Source organism: Rhinolophus sinicus, linkage group LG06, assembly GCF_036562045.2.
Source record: "Rhinolophus sinicus isolate RSC01 linkage group LG06, ASM3656204v1, whole genome shotgun sequence".
Classification (NCBI taxonomy): Eukaryota; Metazoa; Chordata; class Mammalia; order Chiroptera; family Rhinolophidae; genus Rhinolophus; species Rhinolophus sinicus.
The window spans coordinates 58,137,495-58,155,757 of NC_133756.1; the positions used below are offsets into that span (position 1 = coordinate 58,137,495).

At 38.0% G+C, this 18,263-nt stretch overlaps 1 long non-coding RNA gene across 3 annotated transcripts in view; it reads right to left on the bottom strand.

Moving 5' to 3' along the window:
- The window catches only part of LOC141572137 (uncharacterized), a 390,849-nt gene that overhangs the window by 113,462 nt on the left and 259,124 nt on the right, over positions 1 to 18,263 (bottom strand). For all 3 annotated transcript variants that reach the window (XR_012497315.1, XR_012497316.1, XR_012497314.1), the window contains one exon: positions 5,889 to 6,011. This is a non-coding gene — a long non-coding RNA (uncharacterized LOC141572137). The remainder of the gene's footprint in view (positions 1 to 5,888; positions 6,012 to 18,263) is intronic.

The window sequence follows — 18,263 nt, forward strand, 5'->3', positions numbered from 1 at the left end:
TTTTCCCGAACCTTCTACTGCCTAGAACGGGCCAAGGCTTGTTTGAAGACAGTCTAGAAATTGATGGTGAGCTAAAGAATAGAGTCTCTTTGTAAAATTATTAAGAACAAATTAGGCCTAGGGACCCTAGGGGAGCTGTGTTGTAAAAACATGAGAAAATTTTGTTTACCAGCCCTTGGGCAGTATTTTCATGAGCTGATGACCATAAAATAGACAACAGAGACTAGTTTTGCATCCTGATATTTGTCTAAAATATCATTAAGAAAGGTGCCCATGTTATCAGTTAAGTGACTTACTGAGTTGGGCAGGTAGTGACCCACACAAAATAGGAGATCTAATATATTTGGAATTTTCAAGTGCACCATGAGTGCATGTTATTAATTATCAGACATGTATAATGCTACCAAGAAAGCTGTCTACACACTCTTTCAATTTTTCCTCAATAATAATAAAAAATACCCCACAAGAACATTATTTTATTGCAAGAAAAAAAATATCACTACAATGAAGTATCGCAACTGTTGTTCTGACCCTGAGACTGTGCTAACATGCTTTAAAAGTAATTAAGAAGGAAAGCTGACTTTCTACATTTTTAGTCTTGGTCACTGTGGCTACTGGGTTCATTGATGCCTGCCAAATCTTGCAAAATTACAGTACTCCTAACCATGCGGTTTCTAAAACTATAAGCTTCTATTGTGAATAAGCCTGATTTTCTGCTTTAGAAATCCATCAACTGCTAAGAGAGACTCAACAAAGAGCCCAGGTGCACACACCAGCAATCAAGTTCTTCATTCATGTTAATTACAGTTCAGCACAAGTGAGAGGTAGGTGAAGAAGCGTCTTCATAACATGTTCATTAGAAAGGGCAAATTTCTATCGGGGAAACAAAAATGGCACCCTTCAACTTCTTCATCTGCACAGTCCCCCAGTGTGAATTACGCCTCTGTAATTACAAGCTACATTTAGGCGTGTGGCTCAGCCCAGAATGTTTAAAGATGGGAGGCAGGAACAGAAAACGAAATCGAGTTAGCAGTGAAAGAGGGGAGACTGGATGAAGGTTTGCAGACATTGTGGACCTGGGTGAACATTTCCTTCTACTTACTTTTTAAGCTGTTACCCGCTAGCAAGGAGATTTGTTATCTTCTTAGTCATTTCAAAAGCCATTAAAAGGGGATGAGGGAGGGAAGAAGGGAGGGAAGGAGTAGGGGAGGGAGGGATTTTTATGTGTGTGTCTGTGAGTCAGCAAAAGGCGGAAGCCTTTCAAAACTACTTCAAACAACAAGCTGGAAAGGAAGACAATAGCTTCCACCCCCAGACTAAGAAATTGCATTATCCTAAGGGATCACGGCCACCCGTGTTCAGTGTAGATAAGTGAGAACCATCTCTGCTCTAGCCAATGGGAGACCTGCAGCCACAGCTGCTCACAGAAGCTCTGGGTGGCCTCTATTCCAGCCACTCCAAATGGTTTCAAGGCAAAACCCAGGCAGCTGGGTGGTGCTGAGAAGCACTGGGGGTGGGAGGAGAGGCTGACAAAGCAGAGGGGTGGCGCCTTGCAAACCCCACCAGGTGCTCTAAATCCTTTCTCAGGGCTTAGGAAAATCACACAGAGGTCTCAAGGCTGATTCCTATGGCAGCTGTGTCAGAGGCTGCCTCACCACCATTCCACAGCAATAAACTGAAACTGTGCCTTGGAGACTCCAGAAACGGGGGAGATTTCCCTGCCAGGCAGCTCTTAGCGCCCTAGTAGCAACAGTATAATTAATGCCACTTGGCAAAAGAGTGGGGCATTCCAAATGCAGTCATGAAGAAGAAAGAGGCCTTGCTACACACCCTATACTGCAGTCATAAAGCCCCTTGAGACACTCCCTTTAAATAGTCAGGCAAACCTGATCAAGAACTTAACATTTGCAGTAAAATTTTACGTTCAAAAAATGTATTAACTGTCCTCAGAGAGAAGAAAACATTTCAGGAAAAGTATATTAAAGTTACAGTATAAACTCACTTTGATGATCCTGTCCTTTGCATGGAAGAATGATCTAAGTAAAAAACATTTATTTCACTTATTAATGAGTACCTGCTGTCTAATTTATAGAATTTGTTATTTCCTTCCACTTTTCACTATCATGGGTTGTATGTATTTTTAAATGTTTTCACTTCTCTAGCTAATATCTATATAGTATGTTCAACTGACAAAAAAGTTAGTCAAAACGTATAAAATAAGCCAATATCTCATACATAAAATAAGCTAAATCTCATATATGCATATAGTCTCCTGAACCCAATTTGTATATAAATTATTTTGAAAGAAAGTATATTTTTATTATACAAAGTACACTTTATATGCTTCTATAACAAAGTATATTTTTGTTATACATGAGCCGGCGTGTGTGCATGTGCGTGAGAGTGTGTGTGTGTGTGTATGTGTGTGTGTGTGTGTGTGTGTGTGTGTGTGTGTAACAAATGAGAAGGGAACTGTAGGATGCAGAAGATAGAAAAAGTACTACTAACTTTGGAACGCTGGCTACCATGAGTGCTGACAATAATACTAGGTTGGTGCAAAAGTAATTGCAGTTTTGGGAATTATTTTTAACCTTATAAACCGCCATTACTTTTGCACCAACCTAATATTTCATGCAAAATGGATCTAGGTGTTAAAAATTAAAATTAAGTCATCTGGCAGCTCAATCGCTGAAATGGAAGTTGAAAGACAGGAGACAGTTTCCACTCAGCCCCCAATTTGTTATGAGGCCACATCAAGTTGTGTGATGCCTCTCCTATAGCATCTGACAAATGGAGATAACACTTCAGGCTACCTACCTCAGAGAGCTGTTAGAAGATTAGATACACAAAAAAAGAAAATCCTTAAAGCCCTTTGAGTTTCTCATAAATATAAGACATGCAATGTAATAAAATACCAGTACCCTCTACAAAACTCCTAGAAATAGGAAACAGATGCCCGTAATGCAACAGGCTAGATACCTTACAGGCAATAACATTTATGATCAGGGAGATGGTGGGCAATTCTGTCCCCGGCTGCCAGTGAAAAGGTGTGTGTGTTGTGTGTGTGTGGGGGGGGGGAGGGTGCGGGGAACCGCTGAAATCAGACCTACTCAGACAAAACAAAGCATCAAGGGAAAAGGAAAAAAAAAAGTCTTGTTTTGGCAGATCGCCATTAAATCAAAAGAAGCAATCCTGACAAATAAAATTCCAAATTCTTGCTTAAAGTTCTAGATCTACAAGAACACAATTAAGTGACAAGATTACACTGGTAGTTTTCACATTTAGTAAAGTCTTAGAGTAAAGTAAATTAGTTCCACAGAGTGTTAAATGTAATTAACCTACACTCACAATGAATAAAATTTAAGTGTAGAATACATAAATTAGAGTATTTTTAATTTATGTGTACTGGAAACAAAAGCCAAAATGAATGGCACATGGCCACCTTAAAAAATTATTTGGGAGTTAATAAAAAATTGAGAGATTATTAAATATTCACATAGCCTAAGATATTGTGAATTATGGAAAATTTGAAATTGATCAATTAAACACGTATTTATTATATTATATATTATTATATCAAGCACTGAGTGTGGGTCATGTGCGAGGTTAAAATAAAAAAGATGAATAATCTCCTCCTATTCCTGGAAGTCTAGTGAGGACGCGTAGATACGAGAGGTAGTAACACATAGCATGAGAACCAAGTATAAACAGAATGCTGAGGAAGAAGAGAGGGAAGAAGTAACTAATTCTTCAGGGAAAAGCAGAGAGGGGCACAGTTCAGGAAAGCATCAGAGAATGTGACACTTGAACAAGACCTTGCATAATGACTATGACTTCACCAAATAAGGAGGGAAAAGGCATTCTGGATACAGAAACAGCAGCCCATATCTCATGGCACGTCTCAGGGTGCCCTACTCAAGTGAAGCACAACAGACAATCTGGGAGGGCCTGAATGGCAAGATCTTTGTGGGAGATAGAGAGGGAAGGGAGCCTACAGGCTATTTTTGAAAACAGACTTGATACTTCTCTATAACTCAACGTATGAGATGAAGGCAAAAACTGGAGCCCAGGAGGTGGTAACAGTCCCTGGCATGAGACAGACTCTAGCGAAACGGACCGTATTGCTGAGGCCAATTCTCTAGGTGTAGGCGACGTAGATAGATAGGAAGCAGTTCTGTCAAAAGGCTTTATAAGCTGAACTGTGACTCAGGAATGGTCAGGACCAGTGTTTCCAGGACAAGTGACAGGTCCAAAGTTGCTGAGGAAAACAGTGCCATAGGCTGAACAAGGGCCTTCAAATACAACAGGTCCTAATCTCTGGAAGCTAAATGTTACCTTCTATGGCAAAAACTTTGCAGGTGTGAATAAATTAAGGATTTTGAGACAGAGAGATTATTCTGGATTATCAGTTGGGCCCTAAATGCAGTCGCAAGTGTGCTTATTAAAGGGAAGCGGAAGGTCTGACTACAGACAGAAGAGGAAAAGGAATATGACCATGGAGGTGGATAATGGAGTGATGCAGCCACAAGCCAAGCAATGTCAGCAGCCACTAGAAAGAAACTGGAAGAGACAAGGAACAGATTCTCCCCAAGGCCTCTGGAGAGAGTACGTTCCCATTAACACAGGAATTTCCACTGTTTTAAGCCACCCAGTTTGTGGTCATTTGTTACAGTAGTCACAGGAAACTAACATACACAGTGAGCAAAGAACCATCCCCTAGGTGTTGCTGGGTATCATAATCAGCAGTCCTGATAAGAATAATTGAGATGGAAGGCACCTCAACTATCAAGAAGTTGAAGTGCAAGCTGAAGCTTTAAAGAAAGGCTCGATTATTGACTTGAGTAACTGGCCAACTTTAGGCTATGGGACCCTAACAAAAGCCCAGACTAGGTCAAAACAAGATGGATGGAAGAACTGCAAATCACTGCCACCAAATGATGACACATGAGGAAGGGGAACTGACTCTGAATACTAGTTGGGACAATAGGAGAAATATAGCAACTCAGAGGACATCACCGTGCCACCAAATTTCTGGTCTAAGATAATTGCTTAATTTTAAGTGCCCATTGGATACGGAAAGCGGTAAGTGGGGGATCAAAAACACTTACATTCACCCTGGCTCAACCAGAACTGACTCAGGAACTGGACCAGGACTAGACTATCAGATCAAAGACATCAGTCGATCCAGGTGTGGAAAGATTATGGAAATGATACAGATGGGACAGGAAATGTAGAAAAGCTTTCAATGTGCTCTTTAGTCCATAAGGGAAATAACTCAATGAGATCTATTTTAGGGGAGTGGGAGCAGGGTAGAGTTATCCACAGTAGACTATATGGCCTAGTAAGAAGGTGACTGAACCAGGCAAGCCTGGAGATGATAGAAGATAGAAGATATAAGAATGGAAAAATGGTGACTGATTAGAAAAATATTTGGAGTACATGGCACGTTACTTAAATACGGAATGAGTGGTTGGTAGAGCATGGGGGCAGCAGGTGAATGACAACACCAATTTTTGAAGTACAAAACTCAAAAGAAAAGGTTACAGTAGAACAAACAGTTTGTCTCTGGATATACTGAGTTTAAGTTATTGGTGGGTCATGCCAGAGGTGACAGCCAGAAGTCAATGGAACTCTCAGATCTGAAACTTAGAATGTCAAAAATGTTTAAATGTTTGAAAAAGTTATCTGTAATGTGCTCTTTCATCTTCTTCTTCCTGAACCATCACTATGAAAAGGATCCAAAACAAGTTCCTAAACTTTTAATATCCTAAAAACAACATTTTTGAACTATACTCATACCACCCACACATAAGAAAAACCTTGCATTGGCAGCACTTAAAAGTAAACGTATTAGAAATTTTCTAAGAAGAGGGGGAAAAAATTCTTACCATTAGCCATTTCCCTTTTCTGTCTGTTAGTTTTGAGGGCGTCTGGGGGGTGGACAACAGAGAACAGCTTTCCATGGATCAGGGGCGGCTGAGCAGGATATTCAGGGAGAACACCAGGGTGACCTGATGATGGAAAAGAAGACACACTTTTGAAATCAAGTTAGACTTTGCCGGAGCAGTAAATACAGATCCTACAAAGAGAGGGGGTGGAAAAAACATAATCACTAATATGAACACCTAGGAAAAAAAGATGAAGAAAAAAATTAATGTAGACAGATGCATCTGGGGCAAAAAAATGTATGTTACTCAGATGCAAAAGACTCATGCGTGCCCTAGAGCTGTAGATTCTGTATTCCTTTCCAACCAAATGCTCAGGTGTACAGTGCTGTTGCAGAATGCAAGCAGCTCCCCTTCTAGCCTGTGATTTATCATGGCTGGTCCGAGTTGAAATGTGGAAATGGCTGAGAGGGGGTGCATCTGAAATTCCAGATTAGCTAGTCTGAGAGGGATGACAATATGGGACGGCGGTAAGGGATAATGCAAAGGACTAGGATATAATCCCTGCCCTCAACTAATTGTGTGTAAAGATAAATAAGGTTCTTTAGCCCCATAATGGAGACCACAGCAGTGCAGAGGTGACAGTAAAATAGCACCTCTATTAATAAGCTTTTAGACAGAAAAAGACTAACAAATATCCATAGTAAATAAATAAAAGACCTGGACAGATGTAAATAAACAACATCTGAGAAAATCAGCTCTTATTTGTAAGACCTATTATGGAAACACATCTCAGTGTCTGGGTTTAAACTTTAAAGGTAATGAGAAGTCCAGGCATAGTGTTGCTATTCCAGAATAGAGGACACTATCAACAAAGCCCAAAACATGCCCCAAATTACTCACACCACCTTACATTTGCACAGTACTTATACGAATGCTGTCTCATAACATCTCATCTGATCCCAAGCACAACCGTGCATATTCTGACGCCCCCAAATTTTAACCATGGAATTCACTCCACATTTTTTTATTAAGTGCCTACTATATAAATCATTCTGAGGGGAAATATACACGTAATCCATAATACCTGCCCTTAGGAAATTAAAAACTGAGTGGAAATTATAAAACATGGAAATATAAAAATAGAAATATATAAAATGGATAGGTAACAGTTAAGCATCCATAGAAGGCAAGAAATGAGAGAAAAAGAGAATAAGGGTCGGGTCATGAGTCTAAGTGGAGGGGTACAGATGATGGGAAATGGGAAGACATGAGCTGAAGCGCAAGAGGAATGGATGAAAGACAGCTGAGTGGAAACACGGGAGAAGGAGATTCCAAAGGACTAGAACAAAAAAAAGTTAAAAAGCAGTGTGGTGTGATGGAAGTTATGACACTAAGCATAAAAAAGAAAGTGTTGCTCAGAACGGAAGATGTTGAGGGCAAATGATGGCAGGGCCAAGTGAAGATGAGCTGATTGAAGAGTCCGGGCTTTTCTGAGAACCACTCTAAGCATTCTATCAGGAGTGAAACATAAACCACGGGCTTTAATCAGAAAGCTACACAGAAGAGGACAGAATACCTTTGTCTTAGAGGCTTGTTAGGAGGCTGTTACAATAATCTGGATGTGGGGCCATGTGTTCCTGACCAGGTAGGAAGCAAGGAAAAAGATGAGAGAGAGATGGTTGGGTAAAAAGGGTACTAATGAAGAATTCAAAGGTTTCGGGGACTGTGTGGATAAAGAGAATAAGGCATAGGGAAAAGTTAAAAGTTGCCTGGCATTACACCTCAGTAACCAGAAGAATAAGGATGTCACTAACAAAACATTGGGAAGGAAGAAAGTGGACACAGCTGGAAAAATAATTCTGTTTTGAAGACACTGAATTTGAGGTGCAGATGGTATAACCTAGATGAAATACCACCTGGAGGGGTGAGAGCAAATGTGAGTGCTGCATACTGAAGGTACAGGGTTAGAAGTCATCACTCTGGGAGGAAGTTGAAGTAGTAATACAGGCTTTGAGAAACCATTTAGAGAAAGAATTTAGGGGCTATGGGCTGAAAAGGCTTTGGAATTTCTCAAACACACATCACAGCTTCTAGTGGCAAACTATCAGGAAAACTTCTAAACCAAAGAACTTGGAAATACTTCAGAGATGAGATTGGACTTATACCAGAAGCATATTTCTCAAAATATTTCAGACAACATCTAATAAGCAAAAGTCATCCTAAAATATCAAACTGTCAATTTCATGGTCAGTAATGGCATTAAAGAAAGTTCTGTGGAATTTAACTATGTAAATAAATTATGGTTAACTAATAACCTGATTTTTAATCACTTAACGCTGTGACCAAAAAAGCAACCAATGTCACCAACAACTATATAGAGTCTGGTGTTTCTGTGCCCCCTCTCCTTCACCAATGACAACCGCAATAACAGCCATTGATATACTTGTTTATGGTTTTTTAGGACCATAAACATTGTGAACATTAGTGTCAAAGAGCCACAGAAGGTTTCTGAAACTAGGAAGGTAAGCCAAATGTTTTCTCAGTTTGTTGTCAAGCTTCTGGTAGAGAACACAAAGCTATAATAGAAGTCATTTCCACACGCCTATAGACAGAGAGTGCTGAAGCTTGCCATTAATTTGGGGGGGAAATGATATGGCTACTGCGTAAAAATAAAAACATAACAATCAAGTCCGATCTTCCAGTTAAAGATGTCCCAGTGATCATATTAAAAACAAATAAACACACAAAAATTACACTGCCCTCCTGCCTCATTTCTTCCCCCTCCTGCTGTAACCCACCAAAAATAAGAAACCATTTTTTTGAAACAATAAAATCTAAAAGCAATGCCTAACATTTTTTACTAATTTGTTTAGTAACAATGGCTAACATTTATTTAATACTTATTATGTATCTGGTACTGTCCTAAGCTCTTAAATAGCTACAAAAGACATGGGATAGGTACTATTATCACCAATCCCATTTTACATAAGGAGAAACCAAGGCCCAGAGATGCTGAGTTGCCAAAAGTTACATCTTTAGTATAAAGTGGAGCCAGGACTTGAATTGAAGCATAAGGATTCCAGTGCCTCACATTCTACCTCGATGCTGTCTGTCCTGTTTCTCAAATACATGCTCTAATACCGCATGTCCTATTAACTACAACAAAAAAGTAAGCTATTGTTGAAAGACAGTAAACACTGTCTATGACATAAGTGTTTCTTGAATATTTCAAAAATCTCCACGAGTACCAGATACAAACAAACCAAAAGAAAACAGCAACACACACACGCGCACACACACACACACACACACACACATACTTTCTAAGAATAGTTTAAATAAAAAAGATTGCTGTTGAATGTAGAGAAACTTTTGACCACTCAGGGTGATCAAAAAAAGAAAAAAATGGAATGAGTAATACAAAAAGACAAGTTGGAAATATTTACCCCTGGACATCTTAAAAAAAAAAGCCCTTCTCCTAAAAGATTTCCATTTATATTTTTTAGAGTAGAATTTGGACTAAATACAATATTGCTTTTAAGAAAACTTCAGGATTTATTCTGCACTTTACCCTCCTAATTTTCAGTCATCTTCCCTGATTACAGTCTAAATCTGCATTTAGAAGAATTATACAAGCATCTGCTACATGATCCTTGGTAAGCATGACAATTTCCATTAAAAATTAATGTTTCAACCTGTATTTGGGAAGAAGAGATATTAACTGAAGGCCTTTACAACTAACTAGTTAATAGTATTTTTGATCCTGCTAACATTTCTCTGGATCAAATGTTCTCGTTTCGCTAATTTAACTAAGACATATGTATTTGCTACCTTATTTCAAAGCTTAAAGAAGACAATGATCCTTAAAATAGCTATTAAAAGGCAGAGAAGAATGCAACCGAGTATTTACTAAAGAAAGTCACTTGTCCATAGGGTTCTGTACCAAATATGGGTAAAGGAGGCAACAATTTTTGGATTCGATCTCCCGTAATCCTGTGATAATCTGGAGTTGAAAACGTAGATCACAAGTACCAGGTATGTTGCATGGTTCTACCAGACCAAACTGTCAGAATGGAGTTTTAAGAGCAGGGTGCTAGCAACAGCATTTAAAGCTTTATCAACAGCTGCCAGAGAGACTGGAAACTACCTCAGTCCCACCACGTCCTTATCTATTACATGAGGTCCTAGTGAATCCTTTCTTCAACACCATGGTGGTGTGGAGAATGCTACAGGAAATGGTGGTCATGCTTCTCCCTGGCCACATACCTCTTACAGTACCTAACGCCCAATGTAGGACTGATGTCATTAGATAAATGAGATCAACAAGGAAAAATTCTTGAAAACTCAGTGTCAATAACAAGAACATCAGAAGCCGAAAGCTCAGCATTTAAATTTGTTTGAAAAAACACGTCAAAGTTAGTACTTATTATAAGTTACTTTGGGATTCCATGAAAGTTTAGGACTTCTCTGTATTTTAAAAATCAGCTGTTGAGATCTATGCCTAAGAGAATAATAAAACTTCAGGCAGACTTAAGCAGTATAAAACTTTGCATACGTCACATATTCTCATTAGTGCCCACTTTGGAACTGTTTTTCTTTTTTTTTTTTAAATTAAAGTTTATTGGGGTAACAATGGTTAGTAAAGTTACATAGATTTCAGGTGTACAATTCTGTAGTACATCATCTATATATCACACTGTGTGTTCACCACCCAGAGTCCGTTCTCCTTCCATCACCATATATTTCATCAGAACTGTTTCTTAATGCCTCATCCTACACAGAACAGTCTGAGCCAGTGTTTCCCAAACAGCATACAACAGAGAACTAGCATGCAGGGTAGCTGTTCTTGGGTATTCTGAAAAACAAAAATCCTATGCTCAGATTCTTTCTTCTCAGGAATACACAGTATAAATTAGTAAATTCAAGACTGAGAAGTCTGTAGAAACTTTGCAAAAGGTTTCCGACATTTTTTTTTTGACCATGGAATTCATTTTCACAAGATACCTCACGGGGTACCAGGACTGCACAGAATACAGCTTGGGAAACACTGCTCTAAACTCCTTAGCTAAGCATTCAAGACTTAAGAATCTGACCCCAAATTACCCTTAATCATCAACAACATACATTCACAACTCTGATGAGCAATGCCGATCTCACATCCCAGTTTCCCCCACAGAAAGTCTCCCCTCCAGTAAAGTTCATCTCCTGTCCATGTCCTGAACAGACATTTGCTTCACTACTTTATTCAAAGCATTTCTCCTGCTAGAATCTTCACTCTTCTCATTCAGTTTAATCCTTCCACTTGAGATACAACCCCACCTCCTATGAGACTCTTCCATATAATGTCATCTTCCTTTCCCCTAAATAGGCCACCCAAAATTAAATGGCACTTGTTTGGGACTCACCTCCTACTTGTGTTACTAGTATCCAAGCCTGTCCTTGGGAATCATTAATCAAGAGGACTGATTAAAAGCCCTCCAGCAAGTGATCTAGGTAAGTTCATATCCTACCTAGCTCCCGGATACTAGGTGGCTGGGGGCAAATTTCTTCTCTGAGCTTCACTTAGTTCACTTCTCTATCCTCCTCTGAGCAGTGGGGATAAAATAATATCAACTCCACTGTTGTGAAGTTTCAATGGAGATAACACTCATGATGCTCTTTCAACATCACTCACTAGTACAGAAAGTACAGGACACATGTTAACGCTATTACATCCCAGTGATCTAAGTAAAAGACTTGTCCTAAATGCTGTGACTGCCAATATGAAATTAGCATACGTAAAACCTCCACCATGCACCCTTCAACGCAACTCTATGCTGTAACATGGATTACTTATTGCTGTGGGAGTTTAATAAGAAATATCTGCAGTCCCTAAGTCCTCCCTACCTCCTGCAGGGGAGGTAAAAATTATAACTTTAGATAAACAAGCATCACTTGGGAGATCCATTAAGCAATCTAAATTACAATTCTGATATTGGCATGTCTGTGGAAGTTATATGTGGGAGTTACACTGTCATTCGTTTGCACATATGTTTTTATCAGCACATGGTTTAAGCATCATACAATATGAAAAGGTCATTCTATGTAGAATCCCTTTGAACATGAAAGGCACCAAAGGTTTTCTCTCTTTCCTTAAAGGAAAATGTTACAAAAGGAAAACCCAGATTTTAATTGTTCATTTATTTCATTTAACACATTAATGAATGCTTTATGGGGAAAAAGGGAGAGCACACATTTTTATCTTACTAAAGCTGAAAAACTCTTAAAATATCACATTCAAAAGTTCTTTCATTATCAAATAAATGTAAATTAGTTTAACAAAGCCTTAATAGGTGTCATTTAAGGGAAGATCTGAAAGCCAAACCTACTTTGTAACGTTTCCAGTTATTATTTGTTCATACTTTCTGTCTGTTTTCTAATCTTTTACTACACCACAAAGTCAACATCACTTTCTTTTTTTAATCTTTGATCTCATACTTGTTTCGTGTCTTCTAAGGTATCTTTTATTTTTACCTTTTTATTAGATGACAATTTTGTTGTAATTTCACATACACATTTTCAGTACTGTTAATTTCTAAAAGGCAAATCTCATTTCCCTCCTCCCCAGCCCTACTCTTTTTCTTTGAGAAGGACTGCATTTTGGTGTTTGATGCTGTTATAAAGGGGAAGTGATGAGTGTGCGCTGCAAACTAAATCCAGCTTCAAATCAGCTCGCTGAAGTCAACACTCTCCATAAGACTGAATTTCCATTCACTGTAGTTCTCCCCACCATAGAGTATAGGAACAAAATGGATTAAATGGTAAACACACAAAATAAAAAGTTTTGCATTACAGTATATATAGGAAAGTTTCTCACTGTGCATGTGATACTGTGTTTAAAACATGTTTCTTATTATATATGTAATATATGTGATATATGTGATGAAATATAAATACTTATACACATATACAGAACCTTAAGTAATTTTACATCTTCTCTGATGAAATCTAGTGACAATTCTATTCTTTATTTAGAGATTCTGAAATTTTATTTTGGTCTAATTACAGTACATTCTTCGTATTATAAAAATGCCTGTGTTTTGCAGGATACATGTTTCCCTAGTGTACTAACATGCCAAAAGGCCCAGAAATCTTAAACTCCCATGCTTTACTTCCTGCTGTCCTTGTTATTTCTATGTGGTAATATTTCATAAAGTTAATCAGCAAGATGTTAACTTTCCAATCTATGTTTATTTTTAAAAGAATTGTCATTTTTATTTAGACTTAGGGTTATACTTCTATTAAATTAAAAGTGAGTATAGGTCATTTAGGTCAAGTTCCTTTCCTACAATTGTGTGTCAACCACAGAAGAAGCTGAGGGACACAACTCCCTTTCTCAGAATTCAATATAAACCTGGTTCATTTCTAAATCCAACTAAAAGTGAGATTAGTAAATGAAGTACTAAAAAGGATACAAAAATAAAATAGTTTTATCTCAACAGCAGTTTATACACAGGAATTCAGAATTAGCACAAGGAGGCCCGGGTCACACTATCCGTTTGCCCCTCTGCCTTCCTGTCTGTTGCTGATTCCATTTTCTCACTGCGCAAGTGTAAGACCCCACATTTGGCCTGTAGACCTGCCAGTAGCTAAATGGAAAGGGTCTGACACCACTTTACCTTTCTTTATAGAGATCATTGACCTCAATTTTCATAATGAATGGCTTTAGAAATGCATTTGTTTTTGAAATAATCCAGGAGAGAGATGTCAGATGTTTTGAGATAGTTCATCCATTACTTAATATTATACCTCATCCAGAACTTGAGCATGTTTTGGGGAGAAGCTACCTACTGAAATCTTTTTCTAGGTTCCCTTTATTCACCCAGGATACCTAAAAAGTGCCTACCAAAGCCTCTTCATCTCCAACTATTAAATCTCTCATCCGTTCCCATGCCTCTTCCAGTATCCCTCATCACAACACTCACTCTGTCCTAACATTCTCTGCGACACACCAGACCAGCATTTCTTTAACTTGAAAAATCTACAAAATTTTAGTCACCCTCCCAGTATTAACCTAAATTATTTTATTAGATCTTTAAAAAATATACACAATATGCAACTAGGAATAAACTCCTTAAGCTTTAAGTCCTATACAACTATAAGGCCAAAATAAATGTATAACAACATTTTACGAAAAGCTATAAAACCAACACAATTTAATTTAACAACATTAATTGAATGTGATAGATGAGATTTTGCTACAACAAATTTGTCCCTTGGAGCCTTACTATAGCACTCATGCTGGAGCCAAGAGTCTCTGGAGCTAAGTGCCTGCATTACTCTGGGCAGCAGGATGGTTCAATTCTCCTACCACTTTTTCTATAACCTACATCAGGAAAAGATGTCATCCAGCCTAAACTTGGTAGAAACTCACCATTCGCAAATCAATCATAAGCCAGAAACAAAAACTACAATTAGCGGCAGGCACAGAGGTGAACACCAGTACTGATGTTTCATGGGAAGACCTTGTTATAATATTACCATTCAGATGATCCAGGATGTGTTTACATCAGTTTATTATTGTTATCAAAGTTTAGATGCTATGGTAGAGAAGCGAGGTCCCTGAGAGCACATGCTCTGGACAGAGGACTCCTGAGCCCAACTGATGGACACCTCTCAAGATCCAGTCCTCCATCCTTACTCTCAGTCCAGCTGCCATATGGGAAAGCAATATGATGAATCAATCTCGTGGAGCGAGGTCTTACTTTCCAGGATGGTCATCATACAAAAATAAATCCTTGGAAGAGACCACAGCATCTTTAATACTAGAATTCCAGGCATGATGGGGAGGAGAAATGGAGAGAGGGAGGGAGGGGAAGGGAAAGGAAGAGAAAGAGGTTTGTTTACAAAAAGAATGTTTTAGGGAGAAATCGCTGAATTCTCATTGATCTCTAATAACAGCACACTCCACATACACTTCCTTTCATCCCTCGATCAACAGCATTTTGACTATTAATATCATTCCCAAAACAAATACCAATTAATATATGCCTCATGTTAAGGATGGACACACATGTCATCCCATATGCCACTCAGGTCCACAAACTCAGGTCTAAGTAACTCAACAGCACCCGCGCCCCACCCTTCCCTTCCTTTTAACTTCCTCTGGAAAAAGTATGAATGCGGTCCTAAAGGCAGAAGTAGCCCTGGAAGGAGAAATTTCTCTCTCATTATCTGTTGCTAGAGATGGAGAACCATGTTGGAGCTCCAGGCAGAACAATATGTCCCCAAAAGGACACTCACCATCCCTCTCACTCCAAAATGTTTTAACCTCATGCCAGTAGGAAACAGCTGTATTCTCAACCAATTTAACTCACTACCCTTTTCCCAAGGTCTACTGTAGGAGACTCATTTTGGAGACTATACCTTTCAAGAAAACTAAACTGCAATGAAATAATCACAAGAAATGGCAGCAGCACTAATACTGCTACTGTGTGTTGTACCAGCATGTGTTCTAAGGACTTAACCTAGATTTTTCTCACTTAGCCTCACAACTCTGAGGTATGTAAAATTACCACAAGCTACAGTGCTGTCAAGTTTTAAATATTTACACACAGCTACTCCCATAAGTTTACACATTAAAACTGGGGTCCTGAAAATGTCATTAGCATGCTCTGACACAGAAGGGCAATTTTTTGGTTCAATATGACATCCATTTATTCATTTATAATTGACTTACAAATTACTGAATATACAAAAATATTTAAAACATATGTAATAAAGATTTTTTTTTTAAAAAAATGGACACACTGTATGAGGTGGCTAGGGCTGCCATAACAAAGCACCACAAACTAGACATTGTAAACAACAGAAATTTATTTTCTCACGGTTCTGGAGGCTGGAAGTCCAAGATCGAGGTGCCGGCAGGGTTGGTTTCTTCTGAGGCTTCTCTCCTTGACTTACTTGTAGAGGGCCACCCTCTTGCTATCTCTTTCACATAGTGTTCCCTCCCTGCTATCTCTTCTCTATGTCCAAATTTCCTCTTCTTGTAAGGATACCAGATTGTATCAGAACCCACTCTAAAGGCCTCATTTTAACTCAATCATCTCTTTAAAGATCTTATTTTCAAATACCATTATATTATGAGGTACTAAGATTTGGGATTTCAACATATGAGTTTTGGGGTCATACAATTCAACCCATAATAGATACCCATAATCCACATCAGTTACAGAAATTGAACATATACAGCCCCTCTGTGGGTCCCTCCCAGATTGCAATCCTCTTCCCTCAGGGGTAATCACTCTTTTGGTTTTTGTTTCAGATTTTGTAATAGTTTTATCAACTAGTACGTTTTTTAATTTTTACTTTTTTCTCAAACAGAACCATTTAAAGCAATAAATTTCCCCCTAAGCAGTGCATTAGCTGCATCTCCCACAAACTTTGATACATTGGATATGCATTATTATCATCTCAAAATATACTCTTCTTTGACATATGAGTTATTTGAAGTATGTTGTTCAATTTACTACAAATGCCGAGGAATTTTCTAGATGGCTTTTTTGTTGTTAACTGCTAATTTAATTTTGCTGTTGTCAAAGAACATATTTTGTATGATTTCAACCCCTTTTAGAGACTTGTTTGATGGCTCAGCACATGATCTCACAAATGGAATTAAAACAATGTTAACAACAGCATAATTTAACATACTGCTTTGATTAGAAAAATTAGTCACTTATAGGATTGCTATGGAAGTAAAAGCTAAAAAGAAATTTTATTTAATTAGGTGAAAGTTTGACTGTTATTTGTGGAAAATGGAGAGAGTATTTATTTCTAGGGACACGAGAATTCTTTTTTAACCAAAGTGTTGACTGAAAGAGGCTGGAAATACTATAATCATATCTTAGGGTTATACCATTTATAAACAAATTATACAATTTCTAATCCAAATACTAATCACTTAACTCTACCACTAGGAGTCATGTACTGAGTTACATTAAGAGATCAAGAAATTATCTAAAAGCTTATCTAGGCAAATTGAAGTAGACTGGTATTTGAGATTTCTTTAAGGAATATCCAGAAAAAAGCATTGTCCAATATCAAGGTTTGTATATAAAGGTTATATACAACTGAAATATAAATATATTTAAGGAGAAACAAGCATACAAAGCTATTAGACTTTTATATTTCTAAAAATGATGGTAACGTTAAAATATTGAAAAAAAACCTTTTTAGTGAAAACACACACACACACACACACACACACACACTCAATGCTTACTATCTTACTGTAGGGAAAACCATTTAGTTAAGTACAGTTTCCCCAATGCTATTTAAACACAGGGATTCAGAAGTAAACCTTATTTAGATGAGTTTCTAGTCAAGAACTTGACCTATATGTTAAAAAAAAAAAAAAAAAAAATCAAAATGCTAGGCAATATCCTCGAAGGAAAGGGCCAAAAATGGTTTAAAATGTTTCAGCCTGGGGATAAACATGAACTAGAAGAAGCACAAATGATTCCTGAATACTTTATATTTCACAGCTAAGTAGAGAGGATTTTCAATGTCTAATCTTTAAACTTCTTCAAAAATGAATTTCCGTAAGTGCTAGGGAAACAGCCTACTTTCATAATCATGGTCACTACTCAACATGTTTACAATTACCTTTTAAAATAAGACTCCACTGATGCAGCTTCTGCGGTTGCTGCATTCCAACATGCTATTAGTAATACTGGATGCATAGAGCTGTTGCTTTAACTATGCTCATACAGGTTCAAACATTCCTCTGGTGAGCCTGTGTTAATGAAAATTCTCCTTTCCAAAGATTCTGCTGCACCAGTCTTACAGAAACCTCGCAGCAGAGCCAGAAAACAGCCTCGTGCAGATCTGCAACTGTACATTTTTCAGACATTACACTAGATTTTCTTATATAGTTTCCTATTAAAATGGTTTAAATTCCAACCAAGCCTTGGGAAACAGAGCATCCACTATCTTGAGCCTTTCTACAGCATCTGGCAATGGGACTGGAGTGGTGAAATGAAAAAAACAAAAGTAGTTTCAACTCTTATGACAGGGAGGCAAATTAATCCTTAGTCTGAACAAGGAGCAAAGCCTTTTGTTATCATCGATCGTGAAGTGTTCTTATGACACTTTTGATTTTACAAAATTAGGTTTTGGCCTTCGCCTGCAGGTATTTCCCTATTGCATTCTGGATTAATCCACCTTTATGGCTAATTCCTGTCAAAATGACAAAGGACAATTGATTTCTCTCCGTGAGGTTTCCTTATCAATGGAAACTTCTATGCATTGATTGATGGGGTGTTAGAGGAAAGGACCATTAATTGATTTGTAATAAATAAAGCAAAATCTCCACTTATGACCAGCAAAAGAAAAAAG